Consider the following 21,571-nt stretch of genomic DNA (forward strand, 5'->3'; position numbering starts at 1 on the left):
TTCTTATGACTATTATATTCTTAGCCCTTTAGAATAAAAGAGATCTAAGTGTTATGTAAATGACACACATTCAATAAATCTGAGGAATTCAGTAGGAATTAGAAGTTTACATTGCATGTAAGTGGCAGGATAATTGCTAATGACTTTGGTAATAGCAGTGTCAGAGGAATGATGTGAATAAAAAGAAGATTTTAGTAAGATGAAGAATAACAGTGTAAAGGAAGTAAGGACTTCTAACAGTAATGATTTCTTTATGAAATTTAAATTGATAGGGAGAAAAAAACAGTACGTTTTGCTTACTGACAAACTGATGCATATGACTCATTCTAATATGAGGAAAAACTCAGGAAAAACTCAACTACGTGTTACTTATCAATATCTGGGTAACAAAGTAGCCAAAATTCAGCAGCGTAAGACACTTGTGAGATGTATACTTTCACAGGCTCAAAATGCTGATAATCTATGTCTCTTTACTGGGTCCTCTATCTGGCTCATCAAGACAGAAAGGCTACCAACAAGATATCGGATGGGTTGATAGTCATCCACAAGACTTGACTGGGGGTAGATTCACTTCTAAGCACACGGAAATGATAGTAGACAGACTGAGTTCCTCACTAGCTTTTGTCTGGAGGCCTCCAACAATTTCTTCTCCATGGGGCAGAGTACAGCAAGACAGCTGGCTCTCATCAAAGCAAATGAGTATGGGATGGAAGCCCAGCTCTTTATAACCTAATCTCAAAAAATGACATCAAATCACTTTTGTGACATTCCACTCATCAGATGTAAGTCAGTAGGTGTGGCCTACACTTAAGAAGAGGGAACTAACTCACGTCATGGATACCAGGAGGTGGAGACCATGGGAAGCCATTTTCTTAGGGCCTTATCACAACTGAACAAAAATATATATTATCTTAATAGATAATAATCATTTAGTGGGCTGGGGATATAGCTCAGTGGCACAGCGCCTGCCTGGCAAGTGCAAGGTCGTGAGTTCAATTCCCTGTACCGGAACAAAACAAAACAAAACAAAACAAAACAAAACAAAACAAAACATAATAATCATTTAGTGATTTCAACAAGTAACTGTGTAACATTTTGTGTCTAAAATGTTGTATTATCTTTACATTTAGTGTTACTTCTTTAGGGCAGTAAATGTGTTCCTAAATATTGAGTGTAATTTTAACTAAACAACTTAACATTAAATCATTTTTTCAACCAGTGTGGTTTTTAAACCTGTGTGGCATTGCACATGCTACTGATCTCCTCTCCCTAATCCCAGTCAGTTATTGTAGCAATGACAGGAATTTTTGTTCAACTCAGCCATTTGTTACCACACACACATCCAGAGAATATGAATTCATTGACTGCAAAAACTCCATTTTATATGTATCAAAATTTGCCTCTCTTCTCCAGTAATATGTCGTGTTCACACGAAGTAGTTCTGCAGTTCTTCCATTATGATCAGCAAAGGAAGTGGGGAAAAGCTAGTGGACTTGCCTATTGCTTCATCTTTGATTTCAGCAAAAAGAGCTTTAATTTTTTAATAAACATTACTCTTTTCCCTGTAGTTTAAGTTAATATGTTTAGGAATCTTATAATTTCAGCAGTAATTTTAATTAGGGAGCCACTGAGCATCCTAACAATTGGGTGTTGTGACTCTAAAAGGGTCTTCTTGCACTGATGAAGCAACATTCTGACCTAAACATCTTCATTCACTGAAAGGTATAAAATTTCAAAACAGTGAGAGGTCTCCTAACCAAATCACTAGATGAACTCATAATTGGTATTACTTAGTACTTCCCTGTAGAACCTGATTCCTGAACTATAACTGAACATTTCTGACTAAACATATGCCCTGGTAATCTCATGAACATTTCTTGTTTTTTTGTTTTTTTTTTGTTTTTTTTTGTTTTTCTCTGGTACCGGGAACTGAACTCACGACCTTGCACTTGCCAGGCAGGCGCTTTGCCGCTGAGCTAAATCCCCAGCCCCCTTATGAACATTTCTTCCACTATTTTTTTTTTTTTTTTTTTTTTTTTTTTTTTTTTGCTTTGGGGAGGTGGCAGGTGGGATAAAGAGAATGAAGAGATTTGAATAATGTCTAAGAAATAGAAACAACAGCCATGGGAATGGATTGGGTGGGTGAATAATGCAAAAGGAAGCATCAATAGTAATTCAGTAGTATTCAAAATAAAAAGTCAGTATTTATCCTGAAGCCCATAATGCCAGTTTCACTTAATATTTTTATTATGTAATTTTCATGTGAGCTGGTGAAATATGAATACAAAGAATTGCTACTCTTACAAATGTGAGAGTGCTTATGAAATACTTGACCCATCAAATGGCTTTAAACAAAATGCTTATTCAATGAGGTATAGCTGAGATGATTATTACAAAAGATGGGAAGATATTATAAAAATATAAAACTTTATCAGAATATTGGGATCACGTTGAGTATTTGGAAAAAATATGTCAAAGATCAATTACTAGAGATTTTAATTCAGCTTAGTTTAAATATTCAGAATATTGTCTAAATATAATCACTTTTGTCTGATCTTTTTGCTGAGCATGATTATTTTGAAGTTTCTCCAGTTTCCATGTATCAATTCCTTTTCATTGCTGAGGAGCATTCCTCTAGGTATATGTACTATTTATTTGTCTACTCATGTTGTGAAGGGCCACCTGGATGACTCTCCTTGAAAGAAGAGCAATTATCTCCATTTTGGCTAAACCTGGCCCTATTTCCATATATTGATGGACAGAGCTGGCTAGGACTTTTCCTTATCACTTCAACTGGCTTTAAGCAATGCAAATGGTTCTAGCCCAGGTGCTGACGGGTAGTCTTCGAAACAAGGCAACAGGTCAGTGTTACCCCACCCTGTAGCTCCCAAAAAACATACGTGAGAGCCACACTCAATGCTGTCTTCTGGGATCAAGCCTCAAGATAAGACACTGTGACTTCCCACGGCATAAAAGATTACACATCGGAGCTGAAGCAATGACCTAAAACATTAGATGCTACCTCAAATTGTGTTATGCAGATTACTCCTGCATACCCTCCTCTCTGCATATTGCACAGGTGCTTTCAGACCACGTCCCTAGCCCAGCTCATGACACTCAGTATTTTCCATCATTCTGACAGTCATTCACCCTCCAGCCACCCACTTTTTCATGAAGTAATAAAACCTGGGTTTGGCCCTGGGTGGAGGCCTTTGTTCTGATTAGCTTGACTTAGGACCCCTTGGCTCCCCACAACTGAGATATGCCTTAGTGTCTTCATTCTTGCCATAGGTTGCACTGGAACTGGTAGATTAGAATTAACTCACTAGAATGCCAATAACTTTTCCATGGGATTACAAATATAAAACTTCTTGGACTGAGACAAGGACCAAGAAGTGCTTCTATAATGGGTTGCTGGACACTTGAGTTTATAGTTTTTGGTTATTGTAATTAAAGCTGTTATGAAAATTTATACACCAGTCTTTGTATGGGTATATGTTTTTATTTCTGATGGGTTAGTACTGGAAAAGTGGAATATAAATACATGTTTCGTGTAAGACCTCATAATTTTCCAGAAGCATTTCATGGTACCACAAGCAGGGAAGAGTGCTTCACTTGTTCATTCCATGTCTTTCCCCCACTTTTCTGCTTTCTTGTGCGTTACTTGAACATTATTTAGTATTCTGTTTTAATTGACTTTGTGGTTTTCACTTTATCTCTTTCTACACATGTTTACATATATATATATTTAGTAGGTGCTCTGGGAATTACAAAATACAAACTTAACTTTTCATTGTCAATATAGAATCCTTATTTTAATGCTTCTTTTGATATGTAGAAACTTTGTCACCCTTTCTTCTCCTGCCTAGATGTTGATGTCTTATAGATTTACATTCAGTATAGGCAATGTTATAATTTTTGTTTTCAATCATCAAATATGTTTTAAGAGAAGAACAGTCTAATTATATTTACCCAGATATATACCATTTCTGTTGATTTCTCTTCATTCTTGATGTCCCATGTTTCCTTCTTATATCATTTCCCTTCTGTCTAAAGAGCGCTACTTCTCAGTTCTTTTAGGTTAGATCTGGTGGCTCCATGTTTTCTGAAAAGGAATCTGCAGTTACTCAAACATTTTTTTTTCTCTGTAGATAATTTGACCTTTTCTTTTGACATCTTTAAATATTGTCTTCAGTTTTTAGCAGTTTGATTATAATATTCCTGGACATAGATTTATCTGACTTTATCTTACTTAGGGTTTGTTCTGCTTTTTTAGTTTGGAACTTTATGTCGCTCACAGCTTCAGAAGATTTGCACCATTTTTTCCATTATTTTCTTGCTACCAAATTTTTTCTTCTCTCTTTCTGGAATTCCAGTGTCATAAGTGTTATTTTTTTGCAATTACTCCTCTGGTCTCCGAAGCTCTGTTCTTCCCCTCCCCCCAATCTTTCTTTCCTCTTATCAGACTGTGTAAGTTCAATAGCTCTATCTTCAAGGTCCTCTGTGAACACCAGTCTACACTGTGTCCCTTAAATTAGAATAATTTTAGGTTGAAAAGTTCCAAAATTTCCATTTGGTTATTATTTTCTTCTTCTATTTCCTTCCTGAGAGCTCCTATATTATCATTTGTTTCAAGTGTGTTCAGAAACTCTTGCTCAATGCATTTTCCAATGCTGCTGTGAAGTCTGTGAAGATAATACTAAATGCTGTGTCAAATCAGCTTTGGCTTCTATTGCTTGTCCTTTCCTGTGCAAGTTGAAGTAAATTTTCATGGTTTTTCATATGCATAGTAATTGTGGACTGCATTATAGACATTTTGATTACACTGTTATGAAGCTCTGGGTCTTATTTAAGTTTTAGGAAGAACGGTAATACTTTTGTTCTAACACATGACTGGCAAGATTAGATTGAAGATGGAAATATATATGTTTATGTATATACATATGTATATATATGTATGTATCTATCCAATTTTAGTTTAGTTTTCAAAACCTCTTCAGAGCTGTTCAGGTGTGTGCCACTCAGAGTATGACCTAAGTGGTGGTGGTTCATTCTTTTTTTCAAACTTTTTGTATGATATTCATAATTAAATCCATGCATGCTGTACTCAAGAATGAGTCCAAAAGGTTATAGGCACTTTTAGGACATCCATATTCTGACCTCCTTCATGTCTGTGCTGTCCCTGATATTTCCAAATTCCCTAGGACTGCCTTTTTTGGTTGTCTGGTCAGAAGCTTTAGGCTCTGGTTCCTGTGTTCTACTATAAACTTCCATTTTTTGAACCCAGGTTCAGGTCAGAAGTGAGAAAGTAAATAAGAAGCAAGCGGTGTTTATCACACCTTGTTGGTATCAAAGCTCTGGTAAACAAATGAAATGGCTTTATTTAAGTATGCTTAATTGTTGAATCAAACCATTCTAATTCTACATACTTAAGAAAAGGGAATTTTTAACAATCCTGTAATTTAAGCTTTGTCCACTAGGTGACCTCAGTTTAATATTTTAGAATTAAACTGTGAGACGTTTCAGTCTCTAAATATCTTTTTTAAAACATAATAAATGCTTCAAATGAAATTCAAGATAATACTTCAGGTGAAAACATGCGCAGAACTGTTAATATTTTCAAGTTTTGTGATCCTTACAGTTCTATAAATACTTATAAATATGTAGTAGAAAATTTAAGCATTACCAATGATTTTCATACTATATACTATCTTGGTGAAGAATTTACTGATTCTAAATTATCGTGTTAGTATGTATGTATATACAGGATAGTTAACATGGTTATTCTTCTGTCTTCTATTTCTATGCTGAAAGAAACTGTCAATGAGTCTTTGGTTGACCAGTATTGCATGTCTGTATCTGTTTTCATGAGAAGCCACTTTGAAAATAATACGGAATACAACAACCATTGTTAATCCCCTACCACTTTGTTTGTAACTCTGTATTGTCTGTACTGTGCTTGTGATATGTTGTAAAATGTTGTATGTCTGTTAATGTTTCCCTCCTTTTATCTTTAAAATAAAAAAAAATAAATTATCGTGTTATTGTCGAGCCTTATCATTATTTTCTCTCTAATATTTAAAGGTTTGGGGACTGGAATTAAACAAAGACAGAGATGTTGAAAGAATCCATGGGAGTGGAGTTACGCCCTTGACATCGAATTTGTTGAAAGGAGATAGTAAGTTTATTCAACATATATATCACTTTCTTTCTAGGATGCAGTACAATGTTTTTTCAGGTTGATCTGGTAGAAGTTTCATAAAAAAGTCTGAATTATACCTTTTTTGAAATCATGAGTTCATTTACACAGATGTAAAAAGTGCAAACTGTTGCCAAATGTTCATTGTTAAATGAACAAAGATTAAACTTGATTAGATGCAGTGGGATTAAAAGGGCTAGGACATATCTTTAGGTGGTATTTTAAAAAAAATAGTTACTACTTTCATGGTATTCATTGGGAAAACACACAAGCAAAAGCATAGAATGTCCAAAGCAGTGTTGCTTATATTTTTATTCCTTTCAGAAGTTAACAGACTTCTACAAATGGAATAGACAAGTTAACTTCTATAAATGGAATAGACAAGGTTTAGTTATCATTTATTTTTTAGCACCCTCTGTTACTCCCCTAAGTAAAGCTCTGAGTAGTCTGGCCCCTGTTGACCACTTATCCCTTACCACTCTTCCATACCCCTCAGCCACATGTTCCTTCTTTCAGTTTCTGGAATGAAACAGGATTGTTAACTCCAATTCTTCCTTGAAATTCCAGTTTAAATATTACAATCAAGGAAATTCAAAGTTAGTTATTATCACAATGATATCAATTATAACTAACATTTTGTGTGATTATGTACACTACTTGTCTTTCCTACTAGACTGTAAACTCTAGCCAGGAACAGTGCCACTCTTGTCCACAGCTGTATTAGCAGACTGACTTACATACTGTTAGGTGCTCAGGTGAAGCTGAACAGATGGAATGAATACATTCACAAGAGAAAGAAGGAGGTACTTACAAAGAACTTGGCACTTTTATCATCCTATCAGCTTTGTGATTTAGGTGAAAAGGGCCTCCTTTCCTACCAATGTTGAAATGTTTAGACATGTGACATAAGGTGCCAGGGTCACATAGCTGTTATCATAAATAGCTCGTCTCTCAGATTCCATTTTCATTTAGCACAGTTAAAATTAACAGTTAAAATAACTTTGTAGTATCTTCCTTTCTTAAGAAGTTATCATTTGCTGATTTATTTCACCCTTTTTGTAATCATGAAGATAAACTTGGATGATCACTGATTGAATTTTTATATGGTATAAAGTCTTTAGGCTCATTGAAATTTTTTCAAATTTTCTACTAGTATATGTCTGTGGTAAATTATGATTATATTCATCATGGAGAGTTGTTAACAGGTACATAATGTACCTTAATACTTTTTTGTACCCTATCCCTCTCATCTGCCCTGCTCCTTTCATTGCTTGGTCCCCTTCCCATGTGCAAAATCTGTCTTTTCATTTTTTCCCTTATAATTGTTCCTCCCCCGCTTTCCCAGCTCCCCCACCCCTACTCCATCTCATGTTGAAAACAAGGATGAAGTCTTATCCTATGAATATTAAGAAATTTTAGTTTACTGAAGTTTATTGTAGTCCTTGTTTGTGAGAATTGACTCTGTATTTATAATCATATACATTGGATATTTAACAATCAACTTTTTCATAATATATACATTATCATAAAGAAATGAAGTAATAAAATGATCAATTAATGAGAGTTCTTTTATTATAAGCATGTTATCAGCTGGTTTCTATGGAGTGATTGTCCTTTATGACCTTGAGAACTTCAGCAGACATCGTTATTACACAGGAAAAGCAGTGTGTTCCATTGGCAGATATGTGTTGAAAAATGTAATTCATAAATTTGGGAACAGTTGAGTACTTTTGCGTTTCCTGCAAAACATGAAAAGAGCAATTATGAGCAATTATCTGAGTAGCTCATGCAAATTATGCAAATGATGTATTTATATTGATATCTTTGGTGCTTTCTTTGAAATAATGGAAATTCAAATACAGTTTTTTCTTTAAAAATTATGTGGTTTCCCCAAAACAATCTATGAACTTTCAAAAGAATGTTTAAGGCTTTTGATCATGCGTTTTTTGTTCTATAGCTAAAGAGCACATGTCAGTAACTAATTAGTTATTAGTATCACTTAGTAAAAGATTCATTTATGGTCTGCCCTCCAAGCGCCTGGTGCAGACAGGAGATTCTGACTCAGAAGGCCCACCAACTGCTAACAACGGGGTTTGTGTTTGGGCCCTCCCTGTGCATGTCCGGTGCTGCCTGAGGTACTAGAGCAGGTGGTCCACAAACTGCTGACACTGTGGCTTGTGTCTGGGCTTTGCGCATGCCCTGACCTCCTGGAGGTTGCAGCAACAGATGGTCTGCCATCACCACCAGTGTAGCCCTCATCTGGCTCCTGTGCACTGCCTGAGCTGCCTGGAGACACAGAATCAGGTGATCTGTGATCTGCTGACTTCACAGCTTGCAGCTGAATGCTGAGAGAACCAGGTATTTCCCATCTACTTCCTTGGGGGAGAGGCGGTAACCCACGACCCCACTGCCATTACAGTCTGAGTCTCCACCCTCTGTGCACCTGGTGCAGAGAGTAGATTCTGACTCAGAAAGACCATGAACTGCTAACACCGGGGTTCAAGTTGGGCATGTATACTGTGCTGCCTGAGGTACTACAGCACACAGTCCATCAACTGCTGGCACCGCGGTTCACATCTGGGCTTTACATGCACTCTGATCTCCTGGAGGTCACAGGAAAAGGTGGTCCATGATCACCAGCAGTGCAGCCCACATCTGGCTCCTGTGCACACCCTGAGCTATGAGGAGACACGGAATCAGATGGTTCAAAAACTTAACCCTGAAATTGGTATCTGGGCTTTGCCTGCACCCTGAACTGCCTGGGAACACAGGACCACTGGTCTGTGATTGCACCACCAGTGCAGCCTGCTTCTGCATCATGCTCATGCCCTGAGCTGTGAGGGGACACTAGATCAGATGGTCTGTCACTGGTGACATCACAGTTCACATCTGAAACCTGACAGAACTACGTACATTTCACCATCTGCTGGAAGACCCCAGACTAAGCAGCGCATCTCAGTGGACACTGAGGGGCAAGCCTGACCACCAGAAAAGGTAGGAACACTAGTGACCTTTGCTGAGCTGCCAGGGAAGAAGGAGACTGAGCATTCTGCTTCTGGCATCAAACATGACAAGACGAAGGACTAAAATGCAATCTCAGAACTCCACCTCATTCAGAGCAAGTCCAGGAGACATCGACATAGGAGAACTTGGTAAACACACACCTGAAATTGCTGAAATGATTGCAAAGGAAGTAAAGAAACAACTCCAAAAGGCCATAGAAGAGATCAAATCAGAAATAACCTCTCAGACAAAAGTGAAATGACAATAATAATGAAAGAATTGCTCAACACATCTAAAGAAATAAATAAAAAATAGATGAACATAGGCAACTAATGGAAATGTTAAATGAGCAATATAAAAATGAACTAGAATGCATGAAACAAACTAAAAGAGATATCCAGGAAATAAAAACTTCCATTGAAAGCTGGCAAACTGTTTGAATGAAGCCAAACATAGACTTTCAGATCTTGAGGACAGCATGGCAGTTAGCGATTGTGAAAGAAAGGACCTCTTAAAATCAATAAGAAACCAGGAAAAATTAATACAACAGCTGCAAGACAAGACAAAGAGAAATAATGTAAGACTCACAGGAGTCAATGAAACAGCAGGAGGCAACACAGAAGACATGAAAAGAATATTTGCAGAAATAATAGCAGAAAATTTCCCAAGCATAGAATCAGAATCTGATATACAGTAAATGAGGCATATAGAACTCCAACTAGTCATAACCAAAATGAAACTACACCTAGACATATAATAATCAAGATCCCAGATCCAGCAAAAGAACAGACTATTAAAGGCTGCTAGAGAAAAGAAACAGGAAAGCCCATCAGAATCACAGCAGACCACTTTGAAGATATCAATATGTAATACAGCACCCATTGTTAAATTTCTACCACTTTGTCTGTAATTAAGTATAGCTTATATTGTTCTTTTGCTATTTTGTAAATGGATGTCTGTTTGTTAATATGTTTTCCTTCTTTTGTTTTTAAAATAAATTTTAAAAAAGATTCATTTATGAATCTTTCACTTATCAATGCAAGTTGGGTTTCCAACTAATATTAATAGGAAAAAACAATTCAGAGCTAGATGTAGTAAATATTTAGACAACCACTCAGCGCGCGCACACACACACACACACACACACACACACACCCCTCTGCTTAAAGTTGCTTAACATTAAAAAAAAAACAACTCGTCTCAACTTCTTTGGCTATTCTTTCATGGTCTACCAGTCTGTTTTGTGACTTTGAATAGTTTTTTTCATACTGGTGGTTAATTCTCTCCTATCACCTGACTGTAGTCAGCCACTGAGCAGACCTTTGCATGGACAGAGAGTAGGTGCTGAGGAAAGTGATTCAGAAGAGATACTTCATGAACATTAACATGAACAACTGCTGTGTATTAAAGCTGCTTCCAGAGCACTAGAGTCTGCACTCTGGGCTGTGGATCAACTCAAGAGAGCTACACATGCTTTTTAGCTCTGTCCCTTCTTTATGGAAATGCAGATTTGAGGTAATTGTTAATCTCTCTGAGCTTCAGGTTAGTTTGTTTTGGAGATAATTTTACTTCCCTTGTTATTTTTCAATTTTATGAAAACTTAAACAATTTCCTAACAAAATAATAAGAGAATAGTTAATATTCTATGTATCATTCTCTTTAAAGTAGAGTACAAAACATAGACCAAAAAGATTCTTTCAAAGAAGAAATAGATAATAAGAGAAAACTTTTCCCTTGTCATTTGTAAAAGGCTTCTGTGATAATTAAATATTTTTATAAGCATGTTGAAAACTACAAATCATTGTATAAATGAAAAGCAATATTAGGTATATAAAACTTATTGTAGAATAAAATATCCCCCAGAGGGGCCTGGGATATAGCTCAGTGGTGCAGTGCCTGCCTGGCAAGTTCAAGGTCCTGAGATTGATTCCTGGTACCAAAAAATAAAAAATAAAAATAAAGATATCCCCCAGATACTCTGGAATTTGATTTCTAATACACTGAGGCTTTTTATACTCTCTTCTCACCCTTATACATATAGATCCTAAATTTTAAAATATTACTAATTATAACAATAATAAACATCGAAAAAGACTATACGCCACATTAGTTAAGTAACAATTTCACTAAGATTCTTTTTAAAATGAGATTGTAAATTCTGCTGATTGAATATTTTAACTCATTTTGTAAAGATGCTCCCTATATGCCCATTTTCAAATTCATAGCCATTGTTAGTAAAACAAGAGTGACCACACTAAGCGTTTTTAAACTTATGTTACACAGCAAAAAAGATCACATTCTCTCACATGACATGACATTTAGAACATATGAAAATACTATGAATCTATATAACATACTAAAGTTAATGCTAGAATGTTAGTTATAATAAGATAAAAATGAATCAAATTAACTGTCTTATCACAATAAGCAATCCTTATTTTACATTTTAAAAGACCTGTACATATGGAATCATGAATACATTTAACAACCCATAAGATTAACAATAGTGTATTGTCATACATATGTGAAAACCTTTGTTTCTTAATTTAGTTTTGTACCAAGAGCATCTTTTGTGATGAAAGTTTATTTTATTCATTTATTCTCTACAAAACTTTATTTTTTGACTAATGACCAAATTATTAGGGGTATCTCCCAAGAGACTGTCAAGATCATTGGGGGCTCCTTATTAATGAAAAAATGTTGGTCATCCCTCTGTTCATTGGAGTCCTGTCCAATAAACTCTCCCCACACTAAGGAATTTTTTTATTATCATAATTTTTTGGTGACCTGTGAGTAAACCAATTTTGATATCATTGAGCCTAGCTGGTAACTCAGGTGAAAGCCTGCTTCTACATCTATATTCCAAACCTTGATAATGTCAAAGAGAAGACCTAAATTATGATTAGTTAGCTTAAGATCCGGCCAACGCCTATTATTTAAGCCAAATAAAGTCTGAAAATCAGTTTGAGTTGATCTAAACAGTTTGGAGCACAATATATCTTTGTTGAATTAGGTGACTCAAATATGAAGAAGTTATAGCTTGTACCCTTTGGAGGCCAGCACCAGGCCTGCCATTATTTCAATGGGTTGTCAAAATCAAGTGACTGTTCAAACCCCATTGTTTTCAGGTTGTACTCCAAACCTTTATACTTGCTTGTAAAATATCAAAGCTTTTCTATACCAAATAAATTTAGGACTTTAAAACAGACAATCAACCTTATTAGAAATCAAGAGAATTTAAGTAATCTTTTAAAATATCCCCATTATTGTAAATCTTAGGAAATATGATTTTTTTAACTAAGGGCAAAACATTTTTTATCTTGAAGGTGGAAACAGCTTTTTAAATAAATCACCTTGAGGAAAAAATGTAAAAGCTTCTCCTTAAGTGTCATTTGTAATGGAGAGAGAAAACCACTCTATTCCCTGTGAGGCTTTATTTCCTGCAAGGCAGAAATTCCCTGGGAGGCTGTATTCCTTGTGAGGAGGAACGGCCTTTTGCATCCCTCCAGGTCAGCAATCTAGCACCTTTGTTATTTTGGACCTGTAGCTGCCACACCTGGAGGCCATCCTTACTTGTGTATGAAAGCCCTTTAAAATGTTTTTCTTTAACTAATCAATTCTTTAAACCCAATACAAGTCAAAAACCCCAAGCCTTGGATCCCCCTTTTTTATTTATAATTTTTTCATTTATGTCAAGGGAAGAATCACCACTTGAGCAATATGAGAGTCTGGGGTGATTTGAACAATGTTTTGAGTAATTGAATTTTAACCTTGATTTTTTTTTTTCTTTTCTAGCCTTGATCGGTGACACCAGGGAAAACTTGGAGACCTCTTTGCAGCCTCTGGCTACAGTTTCTGCTCCATTACCTTGGGGCTAGGAGAGATACTTGTAGTGGTTCACTGTCCTGTTTCACCGTCAGGAATGGGCTCCATCAACAGGTTTCCCGCCCCCGCCCAACACACACACACACACACACACATACACACACACACACACACACGTACACTCTCCACAATCATTGCCTCTGTGGTCACAGTCACCAAAAATATCTTTTTTTCCCCTCTGTTTTTTTTTTTTCCTCTATTTGGCCAGTCCCTTTATAGTTGTGTATTCATTGCTAGTGTAATGGGTGGGGCTAGCTGTGGGTGGGTAGTAGAGGTGCCCAAGAAGTTTTTGTGGGATCCAGAAAGGAATGGGGTGTGCAGCCATTGTCCCAGCCTGTTGGCCCCAGGCACTGCTCATGCTAGCCTTCACTCCCTCTGGCCACCAGATGTCCCCTTTCTGCCTGGATTCAAAGGCAAGTGTTTATACTGAGCTAACTTCTGGTGCCAGAAACATGCATGGTACATGCTGAGGCAAGAGCCAAGGCAGGCTGCCTATTTTTCTCCATGTGCCCAGGCCTGTGGTTGATGGCACACACAGATGTGCTGGTGGCTGAGAAATCCCAGCTGAGTCTATGTAAGACTGGAACAAGGGGCCCTCTTGAACTCAGCCTGCACCCCTATTGTTTGATTGTGCTGAAGCAGGCCCCAGTGGAAGTTTCCTGGAATGTGTTGGCCCACCACATCAGTTTTAGATTTACCCTTATTTTTCCAATGATATCTGATAGGTTCCTGCCCAAATATGAATTGATGAATCATTATGGTGGTGGTCTAACATGGCTGAAGCCCCAAACAACAGCTTATCTTCCCAGTGACAACTTCCCCCTTCTTCCTTCAGCCCTGAATACAACTTTCTCTTACCTTTCCTGCATGTGTGAAGAAAGCCCTAATCAGCTCCTAACATGTCACTGAACCCACCTCTCAAGCTCTTCCACTAGTCAGAATCCTCATAAACCCCCAGCCTCCTTTGTCTACCTCAGAGGAACCCTGTGCTACATGCAGTCCTCTCCTCTCCATTTCTGGAGTAAAGGCCTTCTTCCCCACTTTGTTTCTTCTTCTCTGCTGAAAACCTAACATTCTGGTGCCATAACTCAGCACGGTGTGTGGCTCCTGAAGGGTCAGCCCCTGGTTCTGAGCTGCCTCTGCTTACGAGCTACCCTCCTTTCCTCTCCCTATTTGCCATTGCTATCTTGTAGCCAACACCAGTCTCCCTCATTTCCCACAGGTGAGCCACCTCTCAGTTTTGGGGTTTCCTGTCTCAGTTTCTCAGTCTCCCAGTCTCAGAAACGTGTGGACCCATGTCAGGAAATCCTTTGCATGTCCCTTGGACAGGGTTAACCACCCTCACACTTTCTGGGTTGGGCTACTGCCCTTAAGCCCAGAGGCAGGTTTATTGCCCTCCTGTTCTTTGGGACACCGCCCCACACGCTGTCAGTGACAGCTGACAAGAGCAGGTGTTGGGATTTTCTCCTAGTCACATTCTCAAAACGAGTGATGAACCTTTTTGAAAAAGAGTGACCCAGGCTATTTTGACCATAGCTCTTGGATCACCTCTAATTTGGTCACTATGGGAAATACTCCTTCCTGCCCTCAAGAAGACACACCACTAGGGTGCCTTGTCCACGATCTTGGCTCCCTTGGCCTCCAGGAGACCTTAAACCCAAACAATTAATCTTTTACTGCCAGATAGCTTGGCCACAACACAAACTCGAGAATGGCAGCCAGTGGCCTGAAGGGGGTAACTTTTGACCCTTTAATCCTCCAAGGCCTAGACAGTTTTTGTCATCACACTGGCAAATGGTCAGAAATCCCCTATATTCAGGTCTTCTTCACTTTGAGGACACATCCCTCCTTATACAGTCATGTAAGGGACCCAAATACTTTTTGCCCACACTACTCCACCTGATTCTCTTCCCTCTGCTCCAAAGATCCTTTAGATGACATACCCTTGGTCTTTGTTCCTCCTCCCCCAAATCCTCAAGCCCAAACTCAGTCTCCTCAATTAGAAGCTCCTGGGCTTCCAGCCTTATCCTTCTCCCTCGTCTCACCCACTACAGCCTCCCATTTGTCCTTTACTTCCTCACCCCTATCTCAAACTCCCCAATCTGCTCAACCAGAGGCACCTATCCTGTCTGACAGCCCCTCTTCTTTCTCCTTCTCTGCTCCCCTGTTGCCATTTTCCCCTCCTGCTCACCACACCTGACCTCTCATCTTTCAACCACCTGGTGAACCATGTGGTATTCAACCGCCATCTTGTGACCCCTTATCATGTGGTTCTCAGCATCTATCTTGTGGAGGGTCACATGGGGAGCAGTTGCCATCTTGTGGTCCCTTGTCATGTGATCAGCAGCAGACATTTTGTTGCTGGTCACATGAGGACCAGTCGCCATCTGTGATTCCTTACCATCCCTTACCATCAGCAGCCATCTCGTTGTGGGCCACATTGTACTCAGTCACCATTTTGTATTTCCCTGTCACATGGTGGAAGAGGGCCCTCTTGTGGTCAATCACCCTGTAACAGTCCAGAGATGTTGTTGGTTGCCAGATGGCCATCTACACCTCACACTCAACAGTCCTCTCAGCCTCAATTTTTGCTCCCCCTTTGGGAACAGGTTGGTCCTGAGGGACTAGTTCGTATCTGTCCATGTTCCTTTTTCCCTCCCTGACCTATCCCAAATTAACCGTGAATTAGGTTCCTTCTCCACTGACCCACAAACTTATATTAAGGAGTTTGAATTTATAACTAATTGCTATGATCTACATTTTAAGGATGTTTATGTGATTCTAAACAGCACTCTCACCTCACAACAAAAACTCGATTATGGCAAATGGTTTGAGAGGAAAGCAGTCATAGATCAAGCAAACACACTGAAAATGACCCTGGACCTGTTATGGTGCCAGATCATGACCCTAAGTGGAATTATCAGGATGGTGATGGACCTAACAAAGTACACAAGATGATTGAATGTATAATTGTGGGCCTTAACAAAATAGCTTGCAAGCACACTAATTACAACAAGCTTTTAGAACAGATCCAACAGGCTAATGAAAATCCTGCCATGATCCTCATACATCTTAAGGACTTCTTAACTAAGTTTACTAATGTAGATCCAGACTCTCCTGAAAGAACAATTGTTATTAATTCCTATTTTATTTCCCATTCTGCCCCTGATATTTGTGCAAAACTACAAAAGACTGAACTTGGGCCTTGAACTCCACAGGGAGACCTCCTTAATATGGCCTTTTCTGTCTTCAACAATAAAGATCAAAAACAGAAGGAGGAACAAGAAGCACAAAAAAAATAAACTTTGTAAATATAAAACTGATCTTTTAACAGTGGCACTTGGAGCTCCTAAGATAGGAAACCCAAAAAAGGCAGAGCCACCTGAGCCCTTCTCGGAGCTTGCTTCACATGCAGCAAAGAAGGATACTGGGTATGCCAGTGCCCCAACCCATGACCTCCACAGGAGCCCTGTCCCCTCTGCAACCTCAAGGGCCATTGAAGGTGCAACTGTCCTAACACCAGAAAGTGGGTAAGCCATCTGCTAATTCCTTGCACTCACAAGAGATTTTGTTGCCACCAGGTTGGTCTTTGGCTGATCTGCTTGGTCTCACTGCTGAACAGGATTGATGGGGTTGGGGTCCACGGCCCCCATTAAGGTATCCTTCATGGAGCCCTGAGTCTCAGTGGAAGAAGTAGGGCTACAAGGTGAGTTTTCAAGATCATAAAATTCCATAGGGTGATGTTTGTGCTGTATTTTTTAGATAACAAAATCTGAGTCCCCAAGTTCTACCCAAAGGAAATGGGGGTATGATGCATTGGGAATTGAAAAGGTTACCCATCTAATGTTATCAAACCAATTCACATACCAGGCTGAGATGCGTGGGTCTGCATCTTCTTAGATTTGTCCAAGTGGACCTATACCTATGGTCTTGCAACTTGGGGTGTCAAGATAAAAGAAATTGGCATTGATACATTTTCATTAACAGAGTGTGGGGGGTTGGGGAATGATCTTGAAAAGTCAGCTTGTAGCCCTACTTCCTATTATTGATGTCCCAGCCTGCCCTCCAACTGCCCTCCAACAAAAAATCACTCCCCCTATTCCCCAGCTCCTCTCACAGGCCTATGACACTCTCTTACAGTGCTCAAACCTCACAAAATGCTGGCTCTGTGTTCTATACCAACAAGATCTCTACATGGTAGCCGCTATACACTGGAATGCCTCTCATCATTCCCATGTAGCCTACCCACAATAGGCCCTCTATTGATACACAAATCTCAGCTATGGTCAACTAATCTTACTTGTCTAGTCTCTCAACTCAAAAACTCCTCTCTAACTGGAAGACCTTCTCCACTGCGCTCATTACATCACACACATACACACACAAAATACGGTTGTCTGCTCACCCAGGGGATGGTTCATAGGGTGCAAAACAGGAGCTTATACTTGGCTCCCTCCTCAATGCACAGGATCATGCATGCTAGTCCTCCTGGTCCTGGCCTTGATGATAAATTCTCATGATACCATAGAAATATCTGTCCTACCCCAGCCTTGAGATGCCCATCTCACTTGAAAAACAAGGGCCGTTCACATTCTGGTCCTTACTGGAGTGAGAATTCTCTCAGTCCTTGGAATTGATTTCTTGGCAAGGGAAATAGGTATGAGCATTTGTGCCAAAGAGCTTTATCACCAACTTTCCCTCAGAGTCCATCAAAGAATAGATGAGATAACACCCACTATGTACTCACTTCCAAAGCAAATTAATAACCTTGCAGCAGTTACCCTCCAAAACCATCACACTCTCAATGTCCTGACAAGCCAAAAAAGGGGAAATCTGTGCTATGCTGGGAGAATAATGCTGTTACTTTGTAAATGAATCGGAGATCATCATGGATAAGGTAAAGCACCTTCGCAATTGGCTAGAATGAAAGAGCAAAGAGCTAAGAAGTCAATATGCTTCCTCCATGCCATGGTCGTGGTGGAATGACACATTCAGATCATGAACCCCCTTCCAGTTTCCTGTTCTGGGTCCTTTAATCATGATAATGACCTGTTTACTCATAGCACCCTGTCTTTTAAAACTTTTTTCAAGGTTTCTTCAATCTCAGATGTGCACCTTCACTAACGAACTCTTCATCCTGACTGAGACACCTGGGACCAGCTTCTATATGGATTCTCTTTGTCCCCAAAATGATACCCCCATTTAGCTGGAAGCAGTCTGAGTCATTGCCCATTCTTAACAACCAAAAGATGGGAATGATAGGTTCCTGCCCCGGCAGAATTGCTGAATCATTATGGCGGCCTAACATTACTGAAGCCCCAAACAACAGCTTATCTTCCCAATGACCACTTCCCACTTCTTCTCCCCTCAGCTCTGAATACAACTTCCTCCTACCCTTCCTGCACATGTGAAGAAAGCCCCAATCAGCTCCTAACGTGTCACTGAGCCCACCTGTCAAGCTCCACCTGTAGCCAAAGTCTTCACAAACCCCCAGACTCTGTTGTCTAACTCAGAGGAGCCCTGTGCTGCATGCAGTCCTCTCCTCTCCGTGTCCAGAATAAAGGCCTTCTTCCCCGCTGTGTTTGTTTTTTCTCCTGCACTGAAAACCTAACAATATCCTCATCAACACTTTGCACAAAGACTGGAAGGTTTTGTTGAAGAGACAAATAATGGCTGTGCTGCCTTTACAGATGCAGCTGAGCAGTTTAGGGCAAAGTGTCCCTCATCCCCAGAACAGAAACAAACAGCCTTATTTTTTTCTTCCCTCTACTCTGTGAATGAATTACCTGAGTGACAGCTGCTGTGAAGGCAGCCCCTTGTACACATGAGGAGCTAATTACACCAATCTGAAGATGTATAATTTGTTTTGGATCATTGGGAGCTTGAACTTTAGTGACAGGGTAAACATACTGAAATTCCTCCATGGACTCTCCCGCCCATCTTGCTTCTTTCAGTACCAATTGAGAGAAAGAAAGGGCTGTTCTCCCTGAGAGGCCGAAGTTCCAATCTGTGATGCAGCAAAATCTCTCTGAGCTGGAAAGGCCAGGATTGCTGCCCACAGCTCAGTTAAAATCATCGCATGTTGTGAAATAGACTTTGTGGGGAAATACCTCTCTGGTGGGAAAAATTCCCTTTTGTTCCCCATCACTCCTCTCTTATTAGATTGAGCAAGGCTAGAGGGTTCAAGTTCTATCGGTGGTACCTTTGTTCCATGCTCCTTTTCCTGCTCAGGATTTGATTTTAAAGTAGTGTTCCAAGCCAGATACTTTGTCGTTACAAAATCCCTTCTCATCAAAATAAAAGCACAATAAATGGAGGAATCAAGCATGCAAAAAGCACTTCTAAATACATTTACATCTGTAGTTCTTGAAACTCTATTTGTCCCATTATTAATTACTAGTAATTCAATGTACTGTTCTCCTTTCTGCTTCTTTGAATTATAGATCGATCTCTCTATCTATCATCTATCTATCTATCTATCTATCTATCTATTTATCTATACTTTTTTAGGTCAGTAGATCTCCATGCCCCTATTTTTACACCTGATAATTGCCAATACAACACTCCTGTGCTGAATATTAACCTACCAATGCACTCCTCTCTTCTGTATTGCATGCAAAATTTTGTGAGAAGCATCCTGCCCACTAAGTCTCCTTACCAGTTGTGTCCCTATTCCTTCCCCAGTTTGCCATGAACTGGTGCAGCTCTCGGTGATCCTGGGGAAAACCAGTGAGGGGATTTAGAAAATAAAGACAAAAGACAAGAGCTGAGGTCAAGTAGATGCCTCTCTCTGGATGGGAAAAGAAGACTGAGCAATCACTGTAGGGACATTTATTTATATTTTGCAAAGTTAGTGTCATAAGACGCAGGTTGCCTAGTGACTAATGACTAAAATTGTACAGGTAGTATGTTTTTCTCAGGACCAAAGTACTTCGAGTTTTAGCAGCTCCTTTCACTCTATATCTCAGTTTTTTCAGCTGTAAATTGGGCACCAACAAAGGCATCTTACTGAAGAGTTATGAGGATTAAATAAACTGGTATATGTAAAGTACCTAGAATAATGCCAAGCTTATGGTAAAGGCTCACAAACTCTTAGCTATTATATTAGTTGAAAACTAATGTAATACTGTGGGCTAGTGATTTAAGGAAGAACATTACCCACTACTGATCTAAAATTTAAAAGAAAGTAATGTTAGTGTGTAATAGTTTCTATGACATGCAGTTAAATTTTAATTTTCTAGTGTTAATCTTTTCCTTGAGCTCTCCTGCTTTTCCACCTGTCTACAGACTCTCCTGACTTAAATGTACTGTCCTCCCTTCAAACATGACATGTTCCAAAATAAATGTGTTTCTCACATCCACACAGTTGTGATATCTTGACAAATCTTCTTTCAAGTTCTCTCTTGCTTCAATTTTCTATTTTCCTCGTCAACCCAGCATCCAGACTACTGAAAACTACTAAGTTGTTTCCCTGTCTTACTTTGATTCCCACCTATTTTCACAATAAGTTTGCCCCCAGAATTAATCTTATTATAACATAGATTTTTCATGTCTATACCCAAATCCACTGCTGATTCCCACTGTCTAAACTCAGTCTCAATTGTAAGTTCTCCATAATTTCATCCTGTATTCCATCAACAGTGACTTCTACCTTTTTTAAAAACAGTGTGCTACAGCTAAATTCATCTTCTTTGCATCACATCTTGATTATGTTGTATTCCCTCCTGTGGGTCCTTTTGTGTATCTTTTCCTTTCTCCTACAGTCACATCTTTTTACAAGTACATTGAACCAGGAATCACGACAGTACTGTTCTATTTCCATTCTACTGCCTCTTTGATATGTTACTTTACAAAAAGTTAGTAGTTAATTAGCAAGGGACTCTTCAACTCTACAATTAAAGTGTCAGATTACATGATACATAAGGTCACTACAGGTCTATCAGATAATCAGTGATTATAGCTTCTGGAGTTCATTTTAATCACCTTTTTAATTTTAAGGTACTGTTTTCTACATTGAGCACATTACTATGTTATATCAGTTTCATACTTGAGTTTCTTATCTGTTTTCTAGACTGTTCCTTGCCCAAAAAAGGATTGTGTTTTATGTAGGATTTATGTAGGATTTTCCAATCCTGTGTGGAAACACTAAATACATTAAGGATAATTATCAATTTAAGTAACTATACACTAATGACTAACATATACTTCAAGGGTAACTAATGACCTAAAGAAGCACATTTTAATAAGTAATAAATACTTTAATTATAATTGATGATTTACCAACCACATGCTAAAGACATAACATTGTAAAGTATAGACATGATTCTAGGCTGAATGAAAAATTGTGCTATGTAAGTAAATACAGGCTAGGTTACTTTTACTAACTCCAGCTAAATAGATGTTCTCATTTTTGACCTTTCTATATTAAAAAGGAATATACCATTGATCATTTTTAATGCATTTTTATAATAAAGTATTTATCTT

The 21,571-nt window shown here is 38.7% G+C and overlaps 1 long non-coding RNA gene across 2 annotated transcripts in view; it reads left to right on the forward strand.

Annotated features, from left to right (window-relative positions):
- LOC102003499 overlaps positions 1-18,664 on the forward strand; it is a 21,175-nt gene extending 2,511 nt beyond the window's left edge. The window contains exons 2-6 of one of the 2 annotated variants that reach the window (XR_262379.2): positions 6,085-6,178; positions 12,998-13,141; positions 16,422-16,518; positions 16,669-16,793; positions 18,179-18,664. This is a non-coding gene — a long non-coding RNA (uncharacterized LOC102003499). The remainder of the gene's footprint in view (positions 1-6,084; positions 6,179-12,997; positions 13,142-16,421; positions 16,519-16,668; positions 16,794-18,178) is intronic. The other variant, XR_262378.2, reaches the window with a different exon arrangement.
- The last annotated feature ends 2,907 nt before the right edge of the window (positions 18,665-21,571 follow it).

The sequence above is a fragment of the Chinchilla lanigera genome, unplaced genomic scaffold (assembly GCF_000276665.1).
Source record: "Chinchilla lanigera isolate Chin_1 unplaced genomic scaffold, ChiLan1.0 scaffold00045, whole genome shotgun sequence".
Lineage (NCBI taxonomy): Eukaryota > Metazoa > Chordata > Mammalia > Rodentia > Chinchillidae > Chinchilla > Chinchilla lanigera.